This window comes from Lithobates pipiens, unplaced genomic scaffold (genome assembly GCF_037356315.1).
Source record: "Lithobates pipiens isolate NorthernLeopardFrog02 unplaced genomic scaffold, aLitPip1_a1.2 Scaffold_25, whole genome shotgun sequence".
Lineage (NCBI taxonomy): Eukaryota > Metazoa > Chordata > Amphibia > Anura > Ranidae > Lithobates > Lithobates pipiens.
In genome coordinates, this window is record NW_027507787.1 from 45,109,474 (window position 1) to 45,136,767 (window position 27,294).

Genomic DNA, 27,294 nt, shown 5'->3' on the forward strand with positions numbered 1-27,294 from the left:
TCGATCAGCAGCACTGCAATGCTTTGATTTAGTTTGTATTTCGATCGATCTGATTTTGAGATTGTATGGGGAAAACAAAGATGCAATCAATAACTGACAATCATATCATCTAATGATAAAAATCCACTTCTCCATGTGAGTCATATTGATTAAATGGGTTGTCGACTAGATCAGTTGATCCTATTGTGGGAGATTGATCGGAAAAGAAATCCAAGCGTGTATGACCACCATTAGGCTCGGTTCACATTCCCGTGACTTGGGATCCGACTTGTGAGACCCCAAGTCACATGACATGTGAAATCCCCTGTTAGTCGCCTCCAAGTCAGATCCTCATCTATATTGATGTGATTTGGATCTAACATTACAGGACAATTACCCAGGCATTCCTGAAAGTCGCATCAAAGTAGTACTTAAGTCACCAGGAAGTTACCTGGTAAAGTCGCACCTTAAGTTGTGGAACTTTCAGGTCCCAGTAGTGTGAACCGAGCATTAGGGTTCTTTCACACAGGCCATAAGCTTACCGCCCTCTGAAAAGTGATCTGATTTTTGTGGTTTTCTTTTATTTATATTTGTAACTGCTGAAGGGCAATTTTACAGTGTGGATGTGTGTCCCGGAATGCAGGCAGGGGACCCGCACACCCACGGATGTCAGATTGTGAGCAGCAGCTGTGTCCATGCAGCTGCTGCATCCCAATGGACATGAGTAGGACTGCATGTACAGGGATGCACAGTAAAACAAGCCCCTCCAAGGGTGTATTTTCATTCCCCGTGGTCTCAATGTATATAGTAATGTAGCCACCCTCTCCTGCTTACTCTGAGGTGGACTAGAGTCTATGGACTACGAGATTTGTAGTGCGCATGGAGCAGTACATGACTGCAGCTAATGTGCACTGTTCATTCCAAACAAAGGGAACTGGGAGGGAAAATGTGAGGTTGGGGAGCTCACAAAGGACTTTACAAATAGGAAGAAAAACACAGTAAGAAACAAATGCATGAAAAACAGATTACAGGGACATTAGGTAGTGGATGTGTTTGGAATATTTTTGGAGAATAAGGATATCACTTATGCCGCATACACACGACCGGACTTTTTGACAGCAAAGGTTCGATCGTGTGTGGGCTCCATTGGACCTTTGCTTGCCAAAAATCCGACGGTCTTTAGAAATAGAACATGTTTTAAATTTTCCAGCCGGAACTCCCCCAGACCCAGTTCCTAGTGGGAAACAAGTTCCTCTGTATAGTGGTCCGACGGACCAAATACGACGCGCGGGCAGCTACAGCACCTGTCCGCGAGAATGTTTCCAGTGCGATCCTATCACTCTGGTTCTCGGCAACAGGGTACTGTACATCTCACGCTCGCTGCAATAGGAAAAACACACTTTCCTATCGCAGCGAGCATGAGAGGGAATGCCTCTCCAGGGGCATACCAGGCCCTTAGGTCTAGTATGGATTTTAAGGGGAACCCCCTATGCTGAAAAAACAATGTGGGGGTCCCCCCAAAATCCATACCAGACCCTTATCTGAGCATGCAGCCCGGCCGGTCAGGAAAGGGGGTGGGGATGAGCAAGCACCCCCCCCCCGAACCATACCAGGCAGTTTGCACTCGATGGTAGGGTGACAGTCTAGAACAGTGATTGTCAACTTATGAGCTAAAAGGGGTCTTAAATGTGACCCCACCAGTGGTGTATTTTGGTTTTGTGCTGCCCTAGGCAAGACTAAAATCAGGTGCCCCCCAATATAAATTTTCCACACCGCTTCTTGTGTAAGACCCACCCCTTCACCTGTAAGCTCCACTCCTTCCTCTTTAGTCTCCACCTCTTCTTATTAGAGCTCCACCTCAGGAGTTAGTAAGAGACTGCAGACATACTATAGGAGCTGGTCAGAGACTGCAGATATTATACAAGAGATGATCAGAGACTGCGGACATAATACAAGAGATGGTCAGAGACTGCGGACAGGATACAGGAGACGATCAGAGACTGCAGACATGATACAAGAGACAGTCGGAGACTGCAGACGTGATACAGGAGACGGTCAGAGGCTGCAGAAAGGATGATACAGGAGACGGTCAGGGACTGCAGAAATGATGATACACGAGACGGTCAGAGACTGTAGACATCAGAAACTGCAGACATGATACAGGAGATGGTCAGAGGCTGGGGACATGATCAGATGCTGCGTAACATGGTCAGAGGCTGGGGACAAGATCAAAGGCTGGGGACATGATCAGAGGCTGCATAACATGGTCAGAGGCTGGGGACATGGTCAGAGGCTGCGTAACATGGTCAGAGGCTGTGGACATGATCAGAGGCTGCGGACACGGTCAGGGGCTGCGGACATGGTCAGGGGCTGCGGACATGGTCAGGGGCTGCGGACATGGTCAGGGGCTGCGGACATGGTCAGGGGCTGCGGACATGGTCAGGGGCTGCGGACATGGTGCGGGGCTGCGGATATGATTAGAGGCTGTGCACATGGTCAGGGGCTGCGGACAAGGCCAGGGGCTGTGCACATGGTCAGGGGCTGCGGACATGGCCAGGGGCTGTGCACATGGTCAGGGGCTGCGGACATTCTAATACATCTTCTAATACATTTGCCGGTCATTATTACTTACATGATACATCACTGTGAACGTCTCCTCCGCTGAACCCAGCCAAGCCAACGTGATTCAAGACCGCCCACTCAAGCATAGCCGAGGTGAGTTGAGCGGGGACCACCCCGCACAGCCGAACACAGCACAGCCGAGGTGAGCTGAGATCGCCCCTCTGCTCGAGCACAGCCAAGTGGGTATTGCCTCCCCCGACTGAGCATAGCCAATCCGAGCTAACCACAGCCAAGGTGAGCTGAGTGGGAACTGCCCCTCCCCCCTGCCCGAGCTGAACCGATGCACGTGAGGCTGCCAGAAATTGCTTCCTCCTTGGCGGCTTCAAGCCTGCGGCTCTGGCTTCACGGCAGCTTCGTTCTCTGCGACTTCCCTCCCCCTTCCCTTGGCAGCCAAAACGATCGCTTCTCCTCTTAGCCAATCGGGTCTTAAGACACGGTTCATGATTGGCCGAGAGCAGAATCAGAAAGACAATAGCGAATATTAATTCGCTATTGCTACACAACTGAGTGGGCTCTGGGTGCAGTGTTCTGCGCCCAGAGGCCACCCTTTTTTGAAGCCATTTAGAGCCTCAGGCTCTAATCATGTGCTTAAAAAAAAAAAAACATTGAAATCCATTCGTCTGGCACCCTGCATGTATATTGGTGGCTGGATGCATGGATTAGAGGGGCAGAGCCCCTGCACCCCTAATTTATGAGCTTGCCACTGGTTCCAAGTATAGACTGCTGAGGTCCGACAGCCATACATCATATACCAAAGGGCTGCATGCAGCCCTCAGGTCGCATGTTGGGCACCAGGGTGCTAGAATGTTTTAGTATCTATGGAAATGGGTTACAGAAGGATGAACAGCGTTTTTGGCAAAAACAGCCTCCCAGTGAAAGAGAGGAGTAACTAGAACCTTCTGGTGCAATAAACCATGAAGGGTCACCCTGGTCCCAGACAGGGGCCCTCTCCACTAATCCCGGGGGCCCTTTACTCCCATCATGGGACCCTTTATTATGGTCTCACAGCGGGCCACCTTCCTACTGTCTCGGGGTCCCCCTATGAAGGAGAAATGCCAGAGCCCAGTTGCAAGAGTGACCTTTGCGAATCTGGTAGTTTTTTTACTTTTATTGTTTTTTTTGCTTTTTTTACTATTTTATTTTTTTAGTATTTTTTACATATTTTTTAGGACCCCCATTGGGGAGGTTTGGTGAAATATCAGGGGTCTAAACAGACCCCTGATGTCTCACTTTTGAGACACAGAAAGGGACTGCTGACAGATTCATAAATCCCTTTCTCTGCAGCCTCAGCTGCACAGAATAAATGGACAGGAATAGCTCTGTACAGAACTTTCTGTTAATTTGAAAACACAGGCATATTTAACACAGTTTACTATGCCCCAGCTATGAATGAATAAAAACAAAAAAACTTAACAAAAAAAAAAACAGTGATCAGTACCACATTTTCACTGGCAATTTGTACACTTGCAGAGCACTAGAATCACAAGTTCTAGTTGACACTTTTCCCATTTGTAGCAATAGAGTGTGGCAAAGGCAAAGTTGCACTGGTGAGTCTACAGCAAGAGCTCTGCAAGTCCCAGTGACCCCTGTGGTGGGATGACTATTGCACAACATAACTGAACCAGAACTTGCAGCAGACTTGCAGAATGTTTGCAAAGAAAGTTGTTCTGGAGTCATGCAATGCGGACTTGTGCAACAAACTTGTGAGGCTTGTCAAATCTAGCCATAGCTTAGCAAGTCATTTTCAAACTTGCAGCTCAATTGCTTACTATCTAGGATGGAGCGATTGGTTCCTCTACACACCGCCGCCCCCGCCGCCCCCGCCGCCTTCCTACTCAGGTGTACAAGGAGGGGTACATTTAGGGCAGATTAGATTCTTTAATTTACAGCAGTTTTTTTTTATATTGCATGATATATGAGCAACATGTCAAGCCGTAAATTGATTGTAAACCAAATTTTTTTTTTAATAACATGCCATACTTACCTGCTCTGTGCAGTGGTTTTGCACAGCGCAGGCCCAGTCCTCCTCTTCTGGAGCCCCCCTCCGGCACCTCAGGCTCCTCCCCCTCTGCCGAGTGCCCATATAGCAAGCCACTTGCTATGAGGGCACTCCTGTGTGCCCGCTCCCAAGTCCTGCTCTGTGTGTCCATTGACACAGAGTACAGCTTGGCCTGCCCCTACCTCTCCTCACTGGCTGAGATTGACAGAAGCAGATGCCAATGGCTCCGGCTGCTTTGTCTGAGCCAATGAGGAGGAAGAAAGTCGAGAGAGCTGCTGCTCATGCGCACAGCGCTGGATCGAGATAGAGCTCAAGCATGGAGGGGGGGGGGGGCGGGCAAGGGGGAAGCAGACCGCAGAAGTGTTTTTTTATGATGCCCAAGCTCTCCATAGGTGATGCTTTTTAAGCTTTTACGGGTTATCAGTTTAGAGTTAAGCATGGATTATAGCCCTAGAATTATTGCTTTCAGTCTGACATTCACAGTGATACCTCAAATGCGTGGGATGTTCCCCCGATCTCATCCTGCTCTCACTATTACAGCCATTTACTGTGGTCCCGGGCATCCCAGGGGAACCTTCAGATCCCCCTAAAAGTTATTGGATGGTTCTAGAGCCTCCTGAATCACCTTTACTTGAAAGCGCATTCCAAACCTACCACTGAAGCGGCAGCAGCTTGTTTTAACCCCTTGAATATTCGGAAGTTTATAAATGTAGTTTAGTAGAAAAGGGGTTAAGCATAGATGTCAATCCAGCCTAGATATTCAGGAAGAGTATTTCTCTTCAATAAACTTACCTTTATCAACATCACTTCTGACAATGTGAGAAAACCAAATTCCTGAAGCCATAGAAACTGAAATAGTTTAAAATATCTGTTTCCACTAAAAGCAGGTGTTGGATTCTGCATTATACATATAATATATACAGTACAATAATGTCACTCTGAAAAGCCCACCTTTTCTCGTCAGAACACATAACAATGCATTTGCATACCAATGCAGAGTCATTACTGAATATCGTCGCTCACAAAACTGAATTTTCTGGTTTGTGTGGTTTTATTTTTACAAGCATTCTGCGTATGTGAGTTTTATCTTTGCAGTCGTTCAGCAGGTCTGTGATCACTTACAGGGCAGATTTAGGACACGGTGGGCCCAGAGCACACATCCAGCTTTGAATTAAGTGGGGAAGTTTTAGAACCTTTGTCAGGCTTTTATTGCTATGTGGCCCTCTGGGGAGATTCACCCTCTTTTCTCCTGGGCATTGTCACTGGGAGAGAGAAGAAACGTTATTGCTCTGTGCCTATCTGGAGAGATTTACCCACACTCCAACATGTTTCGCCCCGACCATGGGGCTTAATCATGATTTCCCATGATTAAGCCCCCTGTGCTGGGCAAAACATGTTGGGGTGCAGCCTGGATGGAGCCCGTGCCAAGGCTGTTTTCACTTTCTACATACAGGGTATTGTTGTAATGTGTAGCTTATGGGACTCTTCTTTCCTTGCACTTTTCCATTAGTAATAGCACTGCACATTAAAAAGGCTATGCTATTTTTTGAGGCACATGTGTGCATGCAGAGATGACTCAAGATAGCAAGCACAGTGAAACAGGAAGTTTATGGTGCTATGTTATGTCTGCAGAGTGCTGGAGCTTATTTCACTCCCACACAACAAACAATATTGATTACACTGCCCTATTGAAATAAAAGAGAATATGGGGACTTGAGTGTAACATACACTTGAAACACTCATCCAATGCAGAACAATGCCTTTCTGTATGAGTTCTTTGGTAGAAACTTGTATTGTAGAATGGTCAGGAAATCTAAAGGCGATGTCACAGAGATTGTCCATCATCACACTGTAATTTGTGCAGCCATCGTAAAGCTCCAGGAACTCCTTGGAATTTAGACACTTTCTGAAATGTGCCCCATTACTACGGGTTCAAACAACCTAGTAGGCTTATCTCTTTAACTTACAATTTAAAATTTCCTGAGCACTAGGAGCATAGCTATCTCTATAGTTCTGGTGCTCTGACGCTGGACCTTCTGGTCTCAGTTCCTGCAGCTTCAGAGTTGTGTGCAGCTGCTGCTTCTGCCCCTCCTCTCCTCTTGCCCAATCACAGAGTGCTTTGTATTTTCTGAACCTTTTTTAAAATACAAAGCCTTCTCTTAATGGCTAGTGGAGGGGAGAGGCAGGCAAAGTGGTTGCTGTTTGAGAAAGCAGCATCGCTCCTGTCAGAGTGCCGGTGTTCTGTCGAATACTGCCCCCCCCCCGTCGAAAAATGCCTCCAATGGGTCTGCATATGCGTAGTACCAATCGTCACTCCAGCTGATATGTCAATCAGCTGGCGTGATGTCAACACAGTGCATGCACAGGCATATTCTGACAAAACGCAAAAAGTGCAGGGAGAACATACTTGTCACATTCTGCCTCGCTGTTGTGGGGCGTGTTTTCTGTGTTGCAGGGCGGGTTCAGTGTGTCTAATGGCGGCTTGCATTACACACAAAAGCTGCCCTTCAACACACTGAATCTGGCCTGCAACACACACAAATCATGCCCCACAACAGTGCAGACCCTTCGGAGGCATATCAGACAGGGGGCAAAAATTAATACAACATCCGCGCTCAGCAGATTGTTGATAGTGCCTCTGACGATCTGCGCATTTCTGCCGTCACGCCAGCTGAACGGGAAATCAACTGGAGTGTGGTGCCGTACTGCGCATACGCAGCCCGTTGGAGGCACTATCTGACAGGGGACACTTTTTGATAGAACACTGGGAGTATGGTGATAGCTGTACTCAGTAAAACTGTCAGTTGTAAATAGCAGTCCATGAGGTGATATGCACATTCTTGGACTTAACCCATAGTAAGCCAACACATTTTAGAAATTTTCTCCATACTGTGGCAGCACAGCCCCACTAGGATACACTTACAACAAGTACAGAGGCCAAAGAGTGTTGGGGGTATTGCATTTCCAAACCCCTGGCTCTATTATTTGGCAGCCCAATTACAATACATGGTGGTTGGCCTGGCTCAGAGTGTTGAACAGGAAAAAAAGGCTTAAGATTGTTCCCTTTCTATAGTATTGCATTTCACCCACTCGCATTCCCTCCTGGATGGCTTGGAATCCCAAGACCTTGTTAAGTCTGATAGGTTATTCCCCACTTATAGAAAGTTTTCCGCATTATAGCCATACATGGAATAACTTAACGTACCCCAAATTGGCAAAGCTTTAATTTGCGAAGAAATGGTTTATATACGGCATTACACATATGAAACACATATTTCGAGGAGGTTCCTTTCTCTTCGTTGCAATGCCAATACGGACTGCCCCAGTCTATGCAATTCTATTATTTGCAGCTTTAGCACGGAGTTGTGGCTCAACACTTATTTAGCTACAACTAAGGCTATTGCTGAAACACGTCAACTATATTGTTTTATTGTCACTCTGATGTACCAATAAATGACACTTCAAGGATTACAGTTTTGTCGGCTCTTCGTATTACTGGCTGAACACTTATTACTGGGTTTTCCCCTTTCCCCTACCCCCTCTTTAGTATGATGCAGCAGAGCCCTATACAAAAAGGGTTTATATCTCAATGTTATTTCACGCTCTTGCCTACCTATTTGACAACATACCCCCTACAAGGTGTTGGAAAAATGGGTACCAGATGTAGGTGATTTAACTGTTAAGCAATGGGAGATGGAGCTGGAAGTGGGGCACAACAGCTCCTTAAAAACATCTTAACATCTGTCCCAGTTATACCACCTGTCCTCATGCTCTGGATCTTTAAAATAGCATTCATTAATTAGAGCCAGGGCCGGCCCTACCATGAGGCCCAGTGGGCCCATGGTCCCAGGCGGCATCTTAAGAGGGGCGGCAGTCGGCAGTGACAAGCTGTACCCATACGTCACCTGTGCCAGCTGTGGGGTTGCCACCTTTTCTTCAAACCCAAACACTTTAGCGGCACACAGCAATTTTATTTTTATATTATAAACTATACATATAATTTGCTATTAAATAAAATTTCTAATCATATAAAGTTAATTACAAGAGTCATCCTTTACATCAGAGTCCACAGAGTTCCCCTTTTACATCTGAACTCGCAGAGTTCCCTTTCACTGTAAGAGGAGACTCTGCACTGATGTAAGGGAGAACATTAGGAACTCTAACATAAGGGATGCTCTGGGAACCTGATTTAAGGGGGAACACTGAGAACTCTGATGTACAGAGAGGACTCTGATGTAAAGGGGAACCCTGTGGCCTTCGGTGTAAAGGGGAATTCTGATGCAAGGAGTGCTCTAGGAACCCTGATCTACCTTAGTGTTCTCACTGAGAGGCAAGAGAGAGAAGGGGGAGACTTCAATCACAGACAGGGATGGATGGTGAGCTCACTCACCCCTTGGCAGTCAGCACCTCTCATCCAGATGTATCTGAGGCTACAGGACTTCACGTTCCTTTTCTGAGGCACAGTGCCTGGGATTGGAGTTCTCGCTTCTGTGTGTGTTTAAGGAGGCTTTTTAGTGCTGGCTTTGGGCAGTGTAAAAGAGAGTGTAATAGACACTCTCAGCTTAGACAACTGCAGCCAGAAACCCTGCTGGGAAGCCATAATCCAGTCTGAATCATGTGTCCGGGTTTCAGGCAGTCTGAAACCCAGGCGCATGATTCCAAACCCGAACTCTCCAGGTGAATCCCAGACAGGTGGAAACCCTAGCCAGCTGTCTCCCGAGATCTGCTGTGGGACTGCTGTGAAATGTTGCATCCAATGAGTGTGCAGTCCATGCTGCCTGTGTGAGTTTCACACTGAGCCGATATTGATGCTTGCCAGAGCTGCACAGTGTGTGAAACGTTCATGTAATGTAACTGAATGCAGAGAGAGGCCAGTATCAACATGCATTTTCTCCTGTGTATTTCTTACACTGAACTTCTGCTATGATCACTAACATCCAGTCAAAACCCAGAAAAGTCCCCACATGACTTCAGCATGCCAAATCATGCTGAGGTGTGGAACAGCCAATCATTGCAGAGCGGCAGAAGAAAGGAGTGGGAGGGAATTAAAAAATAATGCATGTCTCTTAGGCTAGTGCACGAGATATGTAAATCACCTGTCACTGACCGCAAGGGGGAGGATTTGACAAAGTTTTTCTCTGTTTGTCAAGATTTAGCTCACTGAACAATAAAAGAGGATTGCTCAGAGCTGGATTAACTTTTTGTGGTAAGACCGGGCTCAAATGATAGGAAATCTTATACTCTACATTATGACAAAAAAAAAAAAAAGGAAAATTTTCAGGTTTATATCCACTTTAACCTTGTGTTGATATTAATTCCCAGCCAACAGTGGCTACAGCACCCATCAGTCATAAGCAACTTCCAGGAATATGTGTGATGGGAATATTTGACTAAAAATACTAAAGCTGACAGTAATGCAAACCAACCCCTATAGTGTAAACACGTGTTTTTAATGCATTTAATATGCACTTAATGGACATTTAAAATGGTTGTACACGTTTAGATATAAAGAGATGTGAAGAAAATCCTCCTACATAAGTTGTATCTGTTTATCTGCAGTCTTCTCCTCTCTACATCTGTTCAAAGTGCTGAATTTATAAAGCTTCTCTGAGAGTTCCCAAAAAAAGGGGCGGGAAGCTGAAACAAAGCGCTCCACAAACTGTTGGCGCTATATAAATCCTCTTTAATAATAATAATAATAATAATAACTACACTCTGCACCCCTTTCCACACAGCACACAGGAACAGAGCTGAGGCTGTCAATCAGATGGAACTCCTTCCCCTGTCATCATTTTTCTCTTGGTGTCAGGAAAACTTGTCAGACATGATTCCTGCTGATAGCAAAGGAATGAAGCAGCAGACAGAAATGACACTGTGGGGGAGATTTACTAAAACTAGAGCACTTAGAACCTGGTGCAGCTGGGCATGGTAGCCAATCAGCTTCTAACTTCAGCTTGTTCAATTAAAGGGGTTGTAAAGGCACAAGGTTTTTTACCTTCATGCATTCTATACATGAACGTAAAAATCCTTCTGTGTACAGCAGCCCCCCCCCCCACCATACTTACCCGAGCCCTCTCTTGATCCAGCGATGTCCAGGAGAGCCTTGCGGGGACTCACACTCCTGATTGGCTTTTGGCAGCAGCGGAAGCCATTGGGAGCCACAGCTCCGTGTCTGAATGGACACAGAGAGCAGCGACTCAGTTCGGGTGCCCCCATAGAAAGCTGCTTGCTGTGGAGGCACTCGACAGGAGGGAGGGGCCAGGAGTGCCAATGTGGGGCCCGAAAAGAGGAGGATCTGGCTGCAAATTTACTGCAATAGTAAGTATGCTATAAAGGAACGCACCCTAGATGCCCACCAAGTGTTTTTTTTTGCACCTTACTGGTATTTCACCTCACTAATCTATGCTACAGGTGTGTTTACATTGCGCTACCATAGACTTGAATGGAAGGACATGACAAGCTTCAGCTCCTCCCAGACTCGACGTGTAACTTCATTTTTGCTGCATATCGACACAAAGTGATGCAAATGCTACGTTTTCCAAATGTGAACAACAGCTGAATGTGCATATTATCCATTGTAGGCTGGTTTACTAGATGGCAAAAACATGCCTTAAATGCCTGTTTCTAATGCAAACAGGGACGTACTGAAGTCTATTTTCCCGCCACCAGAGATTTGTCACCAACCCAGTGCTCACTGAGCTGACTGAAGATCTGCCAAGCAACTGCTGTAAATCCTGTTGTCAACAACAGGCAGCTTATAACCTGAAACACAAAACAGAAAGAACCAGCAAAGCCTTCCCAGAGAAATATGCACTTAAAGAGGAAGTAAACCCTCTCTTTAAAAATAAAAATAAAAAAAAACACCTTGCGTCGCTGACATGTTGAGTCGGCGTGTCTTCTGGGTATCGCTGCTCCGGCGCTGTGACTGGCCGGAGCAGCGATGATGTCACTCCCACACATGCGCATGATTGCCGTTAGAAACGGCACGCACAGTGTGCCTGAGCCCGATGTCTACGGTGCATGCGCCATTGACATTGGTGCGCTATTTCTGTCTCCTAAAACTTTTAAATTTGGGAGATATTTCTTGCACCTACAGGTAAGCCTTCATCTAGCCTCACCTGTAGGTTAAAGTGGTTGTAATCGGTTTACAACCACTTTAACAATCATCATAGCCCTCTATTAAGAATAGAATTGATTTAAAAACAAATGGGTGATAAAGGTGACAATACTATGGGCCACTTTCAATGCAACACAAACGCAGTTTTCCACTCGTTGCCCTCCTTAATCCTCACGAGATTGTATGTCCCTCTCAAATCAAGCTTCGTGAAAACTGTTACTCCCTTGAGGCAGTCAAATAACTCCGTAATCAACAGAATCGGATAGGCATTTTTAATCGTGAAATGATTGAGACCCCTATAATAAATACAAGGTCTCAGTTCACCACTCTTCTTCTTCACAAAGAAGAAACCAGTACAAGAAGGAGACGAGGATTTGCGGATGAAACCTTGAGAAAGTGCATCTGCAACATACTCCTCCATTGCCTTATCCTCCAAGACCGACAAAGGGTAAACCCGGCCACGTGGGGGTAAGGCACCGGGTTGAAGATCAATTACACAAACTGCTGGCTTGACCTTTGTCAAAAACCACTAAAATCGTGGTACACCTCCGGCAGGAAGGAGAATGAAGAGGTGCACAGGACCTTGGCTACCTTCTGGAAGCATGTCTTACTGCACTGTGGTGACCGGGAGAGGACCTCAGTATGAAACCAATCAAAAAAGGGGTTGTGCCTCTGTAGCCAAGGAAAACCAATAACCAGCGAAAACTTAGGTGAGGAAATAAGTTGGAATTGGATTATCTCATGGTGAAGAGCCCCTACGGCTATGGACAACGGAACCATCTCAAGAGTCACATGGGCAGGCTGTAGAGGTCTCCCTTCAAGAGCCTCAATGGCAAGAGGAGTGTCACGCAGCTGCAGCGGAATCAAGTACTTTGATACAAAGGCAGCACAAATGAATAGGCCTGCAGCCCCAGAGTCAATTAGAGCCTGTATCTTGAGGGAGGACTCAGGCCAAGAAAGGGTAACTGAAACCAGGGGCTTATCCTTCTGGATAAGTGAGGACGAAACAATGACACCTAAGGTCTGTCCATGACAGGGCCTCAAGGTTTGGGCGTTCCATGGACAGGTAGGACAAGACTTCAAAAAGTGATTTGACTGGCCACAATAAAGACACAATATCTCCCTCCTCCTAAGGGTTCTTTCATCCGCAGAGAGACGCGTGATACCCAAGTGCATGGGTTCACCTTCACTGACTGACTCGGTACTAGGAGGCATGAGAGGTGAGGGAGGCATGGGTGGGACTGCAAAGCTCGAAGACAAATGTACAGGAGGCTTCCACAAGCACTCCTTAAAAGTGAGTCTCTCTCTGAGTCTGGAGTCAATGATGAGGGGAAACATGGCCAACTTCTCCAGTTCAGTGGGTATATCTCGGGCTGCTATCTCATCTTTGATGGTATCCGAGAGACCATGAGAAAAAGCAGCCACGGGAGCCTCATTCTTCCAAGCAACCTCTGCTGCCAGAGTTCGGAATTCAACTGGCAAAAGTTCTCATACTCTGTTTGATGGACATGAGACACTTGGCAGCAGAAGCGGAGCATGCGGGAACGTCAAATACCCTTTTAAAAGAAGCCACAAACTCCGGGTAACTCAAGACAACAGGTTTTTGCGTCTCCCATAGAGGATTTGCCCAGGCCAAGGCTCTCTTAGAAAGCAAACATATCACAAAACCTACTTTGCTTTTGTCCGTGGGAAATGCCTCAACCTGTTCTCAACCTGGTTGACAAACCCTCTGCATTGGACTGGATTGCCCCCAAATCGCAGGGGAAGCGGAGTGGAACCAGACATACCTCTTCTAGAGGTATTACTCGAGGCAGGGGCCTGCACAGAGACTGGAGCAGCAGCAGGGATGGCCTACAACACAAGTTGTACCAGAGCAGCCACAGTGGGAGACTGCAGGAGAATTTGTAACGCCATGGCAAGCTGATCCATGCAGTGATCCTGCTCATCCAATCTGGAAAAAATATTACCAACAAGTGGATTGACTTCATCTCCTTAATTGATGGCCTTTGCCTACTGTCAGAAACCATGAATAAGACTGAGACAGAAGTACAGTTAAATCACACTTGTTTAACCACCTCAATACAGTGCACTTACACCCCCTTCCTGTCCAGACCAATTTTCAGTTTTCAGCGCTCTCACAGTTTGAATGACAATTACTCAGTCATGCAACACTGTACCCATATGAAACTTGCGTCCTTTTTTCCACACAAATAGAGCTTTTTTTAGTGGTATTTAACCACTAGTGGATTTATTTTTATTTTTTGTGCTATAAATAAAAAAAAAACTTAAATTTTGTGAAAAAAATGCCTTTTTCTTTGTTTCTGTCATAACATTTTGCTAATTAGTAATTTTTCTTCATACATTTTGGCCAAAATTACATATCTTTGGTAAAAATAACCCTCGGTGGCGAGTGGAACTGACTGGCTCCTGCCCAAGCAGGATCTGGAGCCAGTAGGAATGTCAGTCGAGCAAGTCTTTAACAGTCTCTGTGATGTTGACTAAGGCAAAGGCAGAGATCATCTGGGCTGGACAGCTTAAAGGGGAGGGCCAGCAGGGAATTTTTTTTTTTTTAAAGTCAACAGCTACAAACACTGTAGCTGCTGACTTTTAATAAGGACACTTACCTGTCCTGGGTGCCCGCGATGTCGGCCGCCCAGGGCCGACCATCCCTCGGCTCTCGGGTCCCAGCATTGCCATTCCAACTAAGGGAAACAGGCAGTGGAGCCTTGTGGCTTCAATGCTCATTTCCTACTGCACATGCGCGATTCGCGCAGCGCTTTGGGAATGGGGTGTGCTGTGTTCTGGGACACACACAGTTCCCAGAACCCATGTAGGGGAGCACACAGAGGGGTCCCCCATATAGGGGAGCACACAGAAGGGTCCCCCATGTAGGGGAGTACACAGAGGAGTCCCCCATGTAGGGGAGTACACAGAGGAGTCCCCCATGTAGAATAGCACACTGAGGGGTCCCCATGTAAAGGAGTCCCCCATGTAGGTGAGTACACAGAGGAGTGATAACAGGTGTCAGAGGAGGGTCCTTCCACAGGACACATGGCAGGCAGCATGGTGAGTTTGGCACACAGGAAATTTGAGGCAGCATGGTGAGGTTGGCACACAGGACACATGGCAGGCAGGGTGGTGGGGTTGGCACAAAGGAGACATGGCAGGCAGGGTGGTGAGGTTGGCACACAGGACACATCAGGCAGGTTGGTGAGGTTGGCACACAGGACACATGGCAGGCAGGGCGGTGAGGTTGGCACACAGGACACGTTAGACAAGTTTTTTTTTTTTTGCTGTATGTGCCTCTAAAGTCCACCAATAGGGATCCCCTTCTTTTTTGTTAGACAGGGTGGTGAGGTTGGCACACAGGAGACATGGCAGGCAGGGTGGTGAGGTTAGCACACAGGACACATGGCAGACAGGGCAGTGAGGTTGGCGCACAGGAGACATGGCAGGCAAGGTGGTGAGGTTACCACAAGGCAGACATGGCAGGTAAGGCGGTGAGGTTGGTACACAGGAGACATGGCAGGCAGGGCGGTGAGGTTGGCACACAGGACACGTCAGACAGGGGAGAGAGGTTGGTACACAGGATACATGGCAGGCAGGGCGGTGAGGTTGGTACACAGAACACGTCAGGCAGGGTGGTGAGGTTGGCACACAGGAGACAAGGCAGGTGGGGCGGTGAGGTTGGCACACAGGACACATGGCAGGCAGGGTGGTGAGGTTGGCACACAGGAGACATGGCAGACAGGGTGGTGAGGTTGGCACACAGGAGACATGGACACACATCAGGCAGGGTGGTGAGGTTGGCACACAGGAGATATGGACACACATCAGGCAGGGCGGTGAGGTTGGCACACAGGACACATGGACACACGTCAGGCAGGGCGGTGAGGTTGGCACACAGGACACATGGACACACATCAGGCAGGATGGTGAGGTTGGCACACAGGACACACGTCAGGCAGGGTGGTGAGGTTGGCACACAGGACACATGGACACACATCAGGCAGGATGGTGAGGTTAGCACACAGGACACATGGACACACGTCAGGCAGGGCGATGAGGTTGGCACACAGGACACATGGACACACATTAGGCAGGATGGTGAGGTTGGAACACTTGACACATGGACACACGTCAGGCAGGGTGTTGAGGTTGGCACACAGGACACACGTCAGGCAGGGCGGTGAGGTTGGCACACAGGACACATGGACACACGTGACTTCAGGCAAGCAGGGTGGAAACATCAGATTCTTTAATTGTCATGTTCTCTAATTCAATCGCTCATATATGTCACCTGCTGTTCATATAACTCTTTAATCTTCTGCAATCCTCTCCAATTTCAGCTGATCACATGATGTAAACAAAAGATCGGTAATCATTTCTTTTTTCTCCTCACACTGATAGTGTGAGGAGAAAAAAAAGCTGATCACTGGCTTATGTTCCAGGGACATCGGTCCCGAAAAAGGAAGGAGGCACATCTACTTCCTCTGTGCCAACAGTACCTCCTGTCAGTGCCACCTGCCAATGCCCACAGTGCCCATTTGTTCCACCTATCAATGCCCATGAGTGCCACCTATCAATGCTCACCAGTGGTGCCAATCACTGCCACCTAGCAGTGCTGTCTATCAGTGTAACCGATCAGCGCCCATTATTGCCACCCATCAGTGCCCATCACTGCCACCTATCGGTGCCCATCAGTGCTGCCTCATCAGCGTACATCAATGAAGGAGAAAAATTACCTGTTTGCAAAAGTTTATTTAAAAAAATGATTCATTTGGGTACAGTGTTGTATGTAGTTCAAAGTGCATCAGCGCTGAAAGCTGAAAATTGGTCTGGACAGGAGGGGGGGTTTAAGTGCCCAGTAAGCAATGGCCTGGTCATGAAGTGGGTAAAACCCTCCAGAGGGAAAGTGGTTAAAATAAAATAGAAAGCGGTTACTATGCTGTAACCCACTTCTAAAGCTAAGTTCACAGTGGCATTGAAAGCAGGCATTTGAGGGGCATTTTAGCCCCCCCCCCCCCAGTGCCTATGCAAATGGTGCAATGGACAGCACACAGTGTCAAAACATGAAGCATTAGCGGCGCTTTGCTTCAAAATGAAAGCCTCATGTAGAGTCTAGAGGCGTTTGAAGCCTTTCATTGCCTCCCATTCAAGTCTATGGTAATGTACCGCAACTGCGTTACAGTGTAGCTGTGGTGCGTTAGTACATTAGTTAACAATGGGGCGTTTGTGGTGTGGTTTTTCTTAACGCACCAAAAAACACTTGTCAACTGCACTGCAAGCGCACATAGGGCGTTTGGGGTGGGGTTTTTAATGCTCATTAAACACTTAGCAAATGCACCTATTAATGTGCATTATTGCTATGGGCGCGTTTGATAAGCGTCAGTATTTTGAGCAAGTGTGAATAAGCACTAATATATACTGTATATATACTGTATGTATAAATGATTTAACGCTTTTCATCAACTATGGGGGATTTGTGTTTTTCAGCAATATGGGGGATTTGTGTTTTTCAGCAATATGAGGGATTTGTGTTTTTCAGCAATATGGGGGATTTGTGTTTTTCAGCAATATGGGGGATTTGTGTTTTTCAGTGTGACCAGGTTGGAACCTATTTGGGAAGAGCGGGAAGTCTTCCTGTGAAAACCTCCACTGCACCTCCAGAGGAATGCCACAGCTCGTACGCTTCGGCCACACTCGGCAATGTTCGGAAGCCGCATGCGCGCTTCTGCCTTGTCCTGCGCTTGCGTCGGCTCCCAGTGCCAGTGTGAGCAATCTCACGTAGAGGAGTGCGGGGGGCTAGAGGGGAAGCGGTGGAAGAGGGGTGGAGGGGACAGCAGGATATAAAATCAGGGCCACAGCCTGGCGGTGACACTCTGGCGGAAGAGGACACGGAGAATAGATTGAATACAGAAGAGAAGAGCCTGGAAAGTGATAAGAGGTGAGATCTCACACTGTCTATGGGACACCCAGCCAGGCAGCTCCGAAAAGTTCCTGCAAACTTCCCTTGACCCTCATCACAGCCATTCCTGCCCTCTATTCTGTATGTAGATGGGTATCCAGGCTCTCCTATACATGTCGATTGTATGTAGGATCTCCTATACATGTCGGATCTCCTAATACATGTCGATTGTATGTAGGATCTCCTAACGCATGTAGAGAGCAGTAATGAATGATGGGCACTGATTGTATGCAGAGCTACCCATCAGATGACTGATCTGGTACTTCTAGAATCTGAATGATTAGACTTTTATTTTGATTTATTGTGTTTGTTTATTTCTGTGTAATTCAGTCTTGTGGTGGCCATGCAAGCTTTGATAAATGATCAATTTATTTTCCAATCAATCTTTTCTGATAGGGATAAGTGATCTATATATGCCGCACGTGTGGAAGTGGATTTCGATCAATAGTTTACAATCTTGTGTATCTTATTGATTTGCATCCCTGTAATCTCCTAATCTGATCACTCAAAATATGATGCTGTCAATTGACGCAACGCGGTTTTATTTATTTTTATTTTTTTCTATTCTGGCCGATCAATCAGAATGGAGCCTAAATCGATCAGAAGATATGGGTATTCCATTAATCAAATCCAAATTGGGTCTAAATCGATTGGAAGGGAAGTTATGCCTATTCGATTGACTCTAAATTGATCAAGTGGGTCGTTATGGCTATTTGTTTACGGAGTCGATCGTTTTGATTGACTTCCTTATTGATCAACTTTTTTTATTTATTTTTTTAAAGTTGTGCCTTTGCATATCATTTTATTTATTATACACTGTGGGCCATCACAGAAGATCCAGCATTATGAAGCGGAGTCGGTAAGCGTTCCTCCCCAGCGACCGCTCTTCCTTGGCCTGTCTTGGTGACTGCTCGTCCCATCCGCACGTTAGCAAGTGCGCAATTTGTGCGTTTTTGGTGATGCTGTGATCTGCCATTAATCATTATGGGATGGCGCTGCCATGGCACAGTCTGCCCATTCAATGAAAGCCTCTGCAGAAGCTGTTTCTCTTTTTTTTTTTTTTTTTTTCCCCTTCCTTCTTTCTAATAAGATTCCCCCTCGCCTGCCAAGCTATTTAACTCCCAGCTTTAGTAGGATCCAATGCCAGAAGAGGTTGGATGTTTTCTTGGAGTCTTCTCAGCAGTAGCAGTAGAGGAGTCAGATGGAATCTTCTAGTCTAATCATTACGTTATTTTTTTTTTATTTTTTTTTTTCCGTCTTGAGGATGGGAAGGGGGCCATGGGCTGAGATTGGGATGGAGGCAGCGATGAGATTTGTGAGCACTGACGTGACGGGAAAGAAATCAGTAATGTCCAAATCATTTTATGGACTGATCTTCTTCCTTCTGCAGAAGGTCTGGAGGGGTCTGGCGGGGGAGAATGACATTCCCCAGCTGGGGGAGGGACATCTGTATGGATATATACGTGGCACAGAATTCCAACAGCAACCTTTCCTCCTGCACTCAGCATCCGCCGGACTATTCACTTTACGTTGGTCCCACGAAACTTAACCCCCCCCCCCCCCCTTTTTTTTTTTCTCTTTTAAAACTGAAATCTATATGAAGCATTGTGGTTTGTGTTTTTTTTTTTTATATTTTTTTTTGTTATTTTTTTTTATTTTATTTATTTATTACAAAACATACATTGTATTTTTAAGCTTGTACATTGTTACATGGAAAATGACTGATCCTATTGGGATGCCCCAAATTCTGCACTCCCATCCCACATCCTCTATTAGCGATGACTTTTATTTATTAGCTTTTTAGGGATTGTTAACCCCACATTTTTTATTTTTTTTTTATGTAATCACTCGAGGAAAATGTGACACGTAACTGAAAGCTGAATTTTTGCCCATGTACTAACAGGTCTGGATTTGACTGCAGGCTCAAGGCTACGTGTGGTTGGATGCCACACGTACTCTTTCCAACCTGTCTGTAAAACTCATCATCTTCAGCGTTTGAAATGTATTTGTAGGGTACACCCTCAAGGGGGTGTGACCAGACTCTTTGACCCTCAATGACTACGTGACTTGCGGGATTCCAATAATGGTCTGCATATGGTGTGTGCGTGTGTGTGCGCACGTGGAAAGCACTACAGTACAGTTTGTGGTGTTTTGGCTATGTATTATGTCTAGCCATTAGATTTACACACTTGTGTAGCTTTTTAATTGGTATGAAGAATTGTCACATTGGTAATTTAGAGGTGGCAAATTCTGCTGACGTTTTGTATTATATGGTGTGAGTCGGAATGGATGATCCAGATGTTCCCTGCTGAGGTGGCTGGAAGGAGCTATTAAAGTACTACTATTGCTGTTACTCGTATGCAGTCAGACCAAATTCTTTGCTGTTACTCATTACAAGCATGCTTTATTTGTAGGTTTTGTTAACCGTATTTCTATTTTACCCAGCTGTGGCATTTTTGCAGTGTCTGGCTTTTCCACATTTTGTTTTATTTTTTTGCTGTGAAGGAACAAGTTTGGCCAACGCTCCTAATGCTTTACTAGCCCAGTTATGCATACAGCCGTGCAGGCCTGGACACATCTAGGTGGTAAATTACTTCTCTGAGAAATTCCTGCAGATCCTTTCAGAGATTGGCGACTTTGATTCCTTTTTAAATATGAATCTGGCGAACAGACGGATATGTAGGAACCTACATCACAGGACGTGCAAGCTATTCCTACATCACGCTTATTGCTCTTTGGGGGACTCCTAATGCAGAGCACGTTAAATACAGGGAAGAGCTGCACAGAGAAGGTACATGCCTGTAGAAAGGATTCTTCCCCACATGTTCTCTCTGATCACGTGATCTGATGTCACATGATCAGTTGCAGGGGAGTTGTCTCTGGGGGCAGAGCTCGATAGATCCCAGGTGCAATAGTGACTAGATATTGCATACTGGTGCCTGGGCTTTTGTCAGCTGTCCACATCTGCCTCCCACTTGCAAACCGTGCTATAGCCAAAAGATAGCTACAGTTCGTCCAGTTCTGGGAGGGCATCTATTGATGTCCTCTTAGAACCCCAGGGCACGCATCGGGCAGACATGCATCCTTTGCACACAGCTGATCACAAATCAGGCTGGGTTCACACCTAAAACTAATGTGGCTTACAGCAGGGGTCCAGTGCTTCCCTGTTCTCGGTTTCGGGGATGAATTGGGCCCGACTTTTTGCCTGAATTTGGATCTGAAACAGAGCCAAAGATGCACAGAACCCCTGCGATATTTGCTCCGCAGCCAATCCAGAGGTGTGTGTGAACCGGCTCCATTGAGAGCCAATCCGTCTCCTGTCATGTGAATTGCATGCAGAGAAACCAGCATAAAATCTGCATAAGTGTGAACCCAGCCTCAAGGTAAAAGGCCAATCACAGCTGCCCTTTACCATGTGATCAGCGGATCCCATGTAAGTAAATGCTGGTTATCGGCATTTCCTATCCTGTGGCGGGGTAATGGTCATCCGTGCAGACTTATTGCCACACATTAGTGAAGAAGAAAAATAACTTTCTCATATCGTCTTCCAGGACAGCCTTTGAGATATAGGGCTCCTCCCTCCGGGACAGGAAACACGTCAAGCCAATTAAATAAAAGGTGTGGTCCTCCAGGCCCTCCTCAGTTTTTGTGTTTCCTGCCGGACGGGAAGGAGCACGTCTTGGAACTGGTAAGGGGAGCTCCTTCTCAGGGGTTTTACCTGGGGAGAGCGCCTTGATGGACCTGGCCCTTAGCACCCCTCGGTCCGAACGAAGGGAGGAGAGGGTAGCTTTCAGTCCCCGCTGCCATTTAAACGTTCGGAGAGAACGGGACCCCGATACGCGGCAATCTCCCCCTCGGAGCGCTAACCGCTCGTACCTGTCGGTCGGAGGCGGCGGGAGACGTTCGCTCTACCGACCGGCGTTCGGGTACTGTGAGCGGTACGTTCGTAAGAACGCACGGCGTCGGGGCGGAGTTTTTGCGCTCTGGTGTACGGAAGTGCGAGAGACGCACTTCCGCCGGATTCGCGTCATCAGGGGGCGCCGCAGGACCCGTTCCAGTCCTTTGGGCGCGGCGGTGTGACTACAGGGTTGCCTGGAGCAGTGTGAAGGCTCAGAGAGACTGAGTGATACACAGGAACCATGGAGAGTGCGGTTGTGCAGGTGGACTCCGGTTCAACAGGCTCCAGTACCTCTCAGGTAAGCTTGGTGAGGGCAGACCAGGACTTACACTGGGGGGTGGGGGGTCACTCTGACCCGTAGCACCTTCCCGGGGTGGAGAACCTGCTGGTGAAGGGGGGCACTTCCTAAACAGACCCTAGAAGCACAGTGGTGTGGTCAGGGGTGGTATTTTAATGGGACCCTGTTTTTCTTTGTTTTTAGGTTAAACAGGACAGAGCCCAGATACCTTTACCCAGAAGGAAATGTGCCGTGTGTGGGGCTAAGTTAGGCACCGGTTGGGAGAAGCCGCTTTGCCCAGATTGTGTCAGTAGCCTGGTAAAAGAGGACTCGGTGACAGCTTGTCACAATGTTTTAACATCCGTAAAGGATGAGATTGCATCCACCTTCCAATCTTTTAAAAACATGATGGATAGGATGCAGGGTCCTTCTGTCTCTTTACCCAGAGCCGTGAGTATGCCTTCCTTATCCGAACCAAGTCAGGAGGAGGAGGTGGATAGGGAGAGGTTATCCAGGTCATTAGCCTCCTCTAGGACAGAGTCTACTTCAGAATCTGAGGGGGAGGAAGAGGCCATTAGATCAGCCAGATACAAGCTGTCTTTGGATGATGTGGGTGACCTCCTCAAGGCTATATATGACACCTTAGAGACAGAGAAGAACAGGTCCAGCTTTCAAAACACGACATGATGTATCAAGGGTCGAGTGTAATGAAAGACAGGGTATTCCCCGTCCATAAGTCGCTAGTGGAGGCGATTCTGCTGGAGTGGGAACAACCGGAAAAAAGGCCATTTTTTTCAGGTAGCCTTAGAAGGAGGTTCCCTTTTGAATCGGATGCGGTGCATCCCTGGAACAAGGTTCCCAAATTAGACGCTCCCTTGGCTAAGGTCTCTAAGAAGACAGATTTGGCCTTTGATGATATGGGTTCACTCAGGGACCCTATGGATAAGAGGGGAGATCTGCTGCTCAAGAGAGCCTGGGATGCCTCTTCCATTGGGCTTAAGCCGGCCCTAGCAGCTACCTGTGTGGCCAGAAACTTGGAGCCTACTGCCACAACACTCTGAATGCGCTCGATCTCGTCTGATCTCGGATGCTAAGCAGGGTTGGGCCTGGTTAGTACCTGGATGGGAGAGTGTTGGCTTACACAGTTACAATCACATATTTCTGCAGGTACTTCTAGGCAACAACTGTTGAAGTCCTTTCCGCTACTGTTTAAAGCGGTGGGCTTTTTAGCGGATGCCTCTGCAGAATCAGTCAAACTGGCTGCTAGATCAGCAGCACTAGTGAACGCTGCCAGAAGGGCCGTTTGGCTTAAAACCTGGTCAGGAGACACAGCTTCAAAACTAAAGTTGTGTGGATTACCCTTTTCAGGGGACCATTTGTTTGGGCCCGGCCTACAAGAGGCGTTAGAGCGCACGCAGGATAGGAAGAAAGCTTTCCCAGAAAGGAAAAAGAGACCTGAAGGGAAACGCCTTTTTCGAAGCCCCAGGCAGCAAAACCTGCAGGAAAGGGAGGTTCGCCCCAAAAAGCATTGGACGGGTCACAAGGGAAGAGGCAGAGGAGGTATCTTATTCAATCCTCCTCAGCCCTCCCCTAAAACCCAGTGACTCCTGCGTCCCGGTGGGAGGAAGACTGGGGAAGTTCCTCCCACAGTGGGAAGCTTCAACCGAAAGTCCGTTCATTCGAGATCTTGTAAGGAACGGCTACAGGTTGGAGTTTGGTTCAGTTCCCCTCCCGAACTTTCAAGTAACAAGGTTACCAAGGGACCAAGAGAAAGCAGAGGCTTTGGCTCTTCTTCTGGGGGATCTGGTGGACCAAGAAGTAATGGTGCAGGTACCTCAGGAGGAGCGAGGCTTGGGGGTTTACTCCCACGTATTTGTGGTAAAGAAACCTTCGGGGAAGTTCAGGTTAATACTGAATCTCCGTCCCCTGAACAGATTTATAAAATACAAGCGGTTCCGGATGGAGTCAATCTTCTCGGTAACCAAATTCCTGTTTCAGGGCTGTCACATGGCCACAGTGGATCTCAGGGATGCATATTTACATATCCCGATTCATCCGGAATCTCAGAGATTTCTCAGGTTGGCGGTGAGGTTGAACACGGGGGTGTTACACCTCCAGTTTCGAGCTCTCCCCTTCGGGCTTTCAGCCTCACCAAGAGTCTTTACAAAAGTTCTGGCAGAGGCACTGGCCCCATTAAGGCTCAAGGCTATAACAGTGATCCCATATCTGGACGATCTACTGTTCATAGCCCAGTCGGCCCAACAGCTGCAGAGGGACATACAGGAGGCCTTGGTTTTCCTGCGCTCACTGGGGTGGCTGATAAACCAGGAAAAATCCCAGCTGACCCCCTCACAGGAGGTCCTGTATCTAGGATACAGGATTTCTTCAGTGGAAATGAGAGTATTTCTTCCGGAGGAGAAGATCGGCAAGCTAGAGCAGGCGGTAGCCCAGCTTCAATCTGGTCGGGAAGCCCAGATCAGGGAGGTAATGAGAGTCCTAGGGTTGATGACATCATGCTTTCCAGCGGTGGCCTGGGCAAGACATCATCAGCGTCCTTTACAAAGACTCATGCTCCGTTATTGGGATGGCAGGCAGGAGAGCCTGGATCAGGCTATGCCCCTATCCTCGGCAGTCAGGAGGTCTCTTTGGTGGTGGCGGGCCAAGGTCAACCTAGACAGGGGTCTTCCCTGGTCCCCACAAGCTACGGTGGTGGTCACGACCGATGCCAGTGCGCTGGGTTGGGGTGCACACCTAGAGGGAACCTTAGCCCAGGGTTCCTGGTCGAACCTAGAGACAGGTCGTTCCTCAAACCAGAAGGAACTTCTGGCAGTCTGGAAAGCTATAGAAACATTCCAGTCCCGGTTACATGGCAGGGATCTACAAGTTCGCTCAGACAATGTGACAGCAGTAGCCTACCTGAACAAGCAAGGGGGAACCAGAAGCCCTGCACTGCAGGTAATTGCGGACAAAATCTTCTGCTGGGCAGAGAAGAATTTGTCCTCAATATCAGCCATTCACCTAAAGGGAACCCAGAATTTCCTGGCCGACTTTCTCAGTCGCCAGAAAATAGGTCAGGACGAGTGGGCCCTCAACAAGGAAGTGTTCGAGGAGATAGTGTCATGCTGGGGAAGGCCAGAAATAGACCTATTTGCAACAGAAGGCAACAGGAAGGTGACACAATTTTTTTCGGTTCACCCACAGGATCGGGCCAGGGGGATAGACGCCCTTGCCAATCCATGGATGTTTGGCCTGTGTTACGCCTTTCCTCCCGTAAGGATGGTGGCGGAGGTTCTGCAGAAGTTCCGTTCGGAAACTACGGACCTCATTTTAGTAGCTCCTTTTTGGCCAAGGAGACCCTGGTTTGCCAGCATAAAGAGATTGGCCGTACATCCTCCGCTGTTTCTACCAGTCAGGGAGGACTTACTTTCCCAGGGGCCGATCCTGTGCCCTCAGATAGAGAGGCTCAAGCTTGCGGCCTGGTATCTGAGGAACAAATCTTAAGGTCACAGGGTTTCTCAGAGAGAGTGATTAAGACCTTGTTAGAATGCCGTAAACCTGTTACTAGGGCAATTTACGCCAAGGTAGGAAAGAGGTTTAATTCCTGGTTGCGAGAACAGGGGATTGCAAGTCCCGGGGTCCCGGCAGTCCTAGATTTTCTACAAGCAGGGGTAGAACTGGGCCTATCTATCAGCACTCTAAAGGTACAGGTGGCGGCCTTAAGTGTTTTCCTTCAGTCCTCCCTTCAGCAGAATCCATTTGTCAGGAACTTCTTCAAGGCTCTATCTAGATCCAGGCCTGTGAGAATGAAGTCCTGTCCTACTTGGGATTTGGCCTTGGTTCTTAGAGCTCTGACCCAAGATCCATTTGAACCATTAGAGGGAGCTTCACTTAAGTGGGTTGTACTAAAGACTGTATTTTTGATAGCGATCACGTCAGCTAGAAGGGTCAGTGATCTACAAGCGCTCTCGGTCAGAGAGCCATTTCTGTTAATCTTAGAGGACAGGGTAGTACTTAAGACTGATCCTAGTTTTCTTCCTAAAGTCGTGTCCACTTTTCATAGGACACAGGATATTATTTTGCCAACTTTTTTCTCAACCTCAGACAAGGATGAGGCGAGATCTTTAAGTTTGTTAGACGTCAGGAGAAGTCTATTGATTTTTTTAGAAGCCACTAAGGTCTTCAGGAAGTCAGACTCACTTTTTGTTAATTTTTCGGGCGCCCGCAAGGGCTGCAAGGCGTCCAAAGCGTCTATCGCCAGGTGGATACGAATGGCGATAGTTAAAGCCTACGAGTTAGAGGGGAAGCAGGCACCCTTAGTTAAGGCACACTCTACAAGGGCGGTTTCCGCATCATGGGCAGAGAGGGCTGGAGCCTCTCCGGAGGAGATCTGCAAAGCAGCAACGTGGTCCAGCTACTCAACGTTCGCAAGACATTACCGTCTGGATTTATGGTCTGATAAAGAGCAGACTTTTGGACGTAAGGTCCTCCAGGCAGTGGTCCCGCCCTGACAAGGTGAGCTCCTTGCTTATCATCTCAAAGGCTGTCCTGGAAGACGATATGAGAAAACCGGAGTTAGACTTACCGGTAACTCTTTTTCTAGGAGTCTTCCAGGACAGCCTGGCTTCCCACCCAAAGTTGTTTAAATTGGACTAAGTGGTGAGGATGTGTATTAACATGATTGTTAGTGTGTTATGTCTTTCAGAGCCTCCCGGCGGTTCTTGGAGTAAAACTGAGGAGGGCCTGGAGGACCACACCTTTTATTTAATTGGCTTGACGTGTTTCCTGTCCCGGAGGGAGGAGCCCTATATCTCAAAGGCTGTCCTGGAAGACTCCTAGAAAAAGAGTTACCGGTAAGTCTAACTCCGGTTTTTTTGCAAAAGTTTTTAATGTACATCAAGGAAGGGGGGGGGGGTGTGTTTTTTTTTTTTGTGTGTTTGTTTGTTTAATTCAATGGTAATTAACTGCTTAAGGACCGCCTCATGCTGATATACGTCGGCAGAATGGGACGGCTGGGCACAATCGCGTACCTGTACGTGGCTCTTTAAGTACCCAGCCGTGGGTCTGGGAGCACCGCCGCTGGTATCTTGCGATCGGGTCACAAAGCTGAAGAACGAGGAGAGGTCTGTGTAAACAAACCTCCGCCCGTGCTTCCTACTGTGGCTGTCACAGATCGTCTGTTCCCTGTTATAGGGAAAGACGATCAGTGACGTCACATGCCAGGCCACGCCCCCCTACAATAAAAAAACACATAACGTCACACATAACCCCTCCTCACCCCCTAGTGGTTAACTCCTTTACTCCCAGTGTCATTTACACAGGAATCGGTGCATTTAAATAGCACCGATTTGCTGTATAAATGACAATGGTCCCAAAAATGTCCGCTGTGTCCACCATAATGTCGATGTCACAATAAAAATCGCTGATCGCCGCCATT

General features: G+C 47.5%; 2 protein-coding genes across 5 annotated transcripts in view; one reads left to right on the forward strand and one right to left on the reverse strand.

Moving 5' to 3' along the window:
- The window catches only part of NUDT13 (nudix hydrolase 13), a 150,409-nt gene that overhangs the window by 88,284 nt on the left and 34,831 nt on the right, over positions 1 to 27,294 (reverse strand). The window lies entirely within an intron of this gene.
- P4HA1 (prolyl 4-hydroxylase subunit alpha 1) overlaps positions 17,500 to 27,294 on the forward strand; it is a 90,744-nt gene continuing 80,949 nt past the window's right edge. For all 4 annotated transcript variants that reach the window (XM_077454397.1, XM_077454398.1, XM_077454400.1 and 1 more), the window contains exon 1: positions 17,500 to 17,664. The gene's annotated coding sequence lies outside the window, so the exon portion shown is untranslated. The remainder of the gene's footprint in view (positions 17,665 to 27,294) is intronic.